At 54.6% G+C, this 1,209-nt stretch overlaps 1 pseudogene; it reads right to left on the bottom strand.

Annotated features, from left to right (window-relative positions):
- Positions 1 to 151: 151 nt before the first annotated feature.
- LOC111671808 (prokineticin receptor 1 pseudogene) lies at positions 152 to 1,021 on the bottom strand (annotated as a pseudogene).
- Positions 1,022 to 1,209: the final 188 nt, after the last annotated feature.

Below are 1,209 nucleotides of genomic sequence, written 5' to 3'. Positions count from 1 at the left end.
CACACACACACACAGTGACACACACACACAGACACACACACACACACACACACACACACACACAGACACTCACACAAACACTCACACAAACACACTCACACACAGACAGACACACACACACACACACACACAGTGACACACACACACACACACACACACACTCACACACGTCGTGGTGTGAACTGTTGCTTCAGGAACGTCTTCGTCTGTTTCATGAGAGAAATCCTGAAGTTTATTTCTTGAGCAGGGCGGGACTCTGAAGCTCCGCCTCTCACCTGAGCCGGGACTCTGAAGCTCCGCCTCTCACCTGAACCATCGGCTCTACCTCGGCCGAGCTCCGTCCGCGTCCTCCGTCACTCGGAGGGAGGACGTCCGTGCCTCCCCTTCATCCACCGACTTGGCGGCTACGAAGGTCACCAGCCTCAGCGGGAACTTGCCCGCCTTCTTCAGGCGCTTGGTGTTGTTCTGGACGCTCACGAAGGAGAGGGTATTGATGACCCCGTTGCTCATGGCGATGCACTCGATTATATAGAAGGCCACCAGGGAGTTCCTGTCCCTGGAGATGAGGGTGGGGTAAAAGTCCCGCAGCAAGGCGAAGCCATAGTACGGCGCCCAACACAGGACGTAGGCGACCAGCACCAGAATCAGCACCACCACCGTCCTCCGACGCCTCTGGAGCCTCTTCCGGATCTGCTCCGTCTGGAAACCCGGAACATCCTTAAACCACAGCTCCCTGGAGATCCGGATGTAGCAGACCGCCATGACGGTCACGGGGCCCATGAACTCCAGGGCGAAGACGAGGAGGAAGTATGAGCGGTAGTAAACCTGCTGGTCCACGGGCCAGATCTGAGCGCAGAAGGTCTTGTGGGTGCGACCCGCCGCGTGCGGGTACGTGGTCTCGGACGCCATGTAGGCCGAAGGGATGGAGATGAAGATGGGGACGATCCAGACGGTCAGGATCACGCAGTACGCCGTCTGGTGCTTCATACGAGGCTTCAGAGGGTGGAGGATGACCATGTACCTGCAGACACAGACCAGGTGTGGCGGTTAAATCATCGATATATTCAGATTTTACTTTGGTGAATGTTTCTATATTTTGATTCTGTACTTTTACACAGAGTACTTGTAAACTGTATTTCTACTCTGTGGTGATGGTACTTTTACACAAGTCAAAGATCTGAGCAAAGTTCTCATCCCTGACTTTTACAC

The sequence above is a fragment of the Seriola lalandi genome, unplaced genomic scaffold (genome assembly GCF_002814215.2).
Source record: "Seriola lalandi dorsalis isolate HSWRI2012SDOR001 ecotype SW California unplaced genomic scaffold, Sedor1 jcf7180002007450, whole genome shotgun sequence".
Classification (NCBI taxonomy): Eukaryota; Metazoa; Chordata; class Actinopteri; order Carangiformes; family Carangidae; genus Seriola; species Seriola lalandi.
The sequence above is the reverse complement of the archived record's forward strand: the minus strand, read 5'-3'. Positions and strand labels throughout refer to the sequence as shown.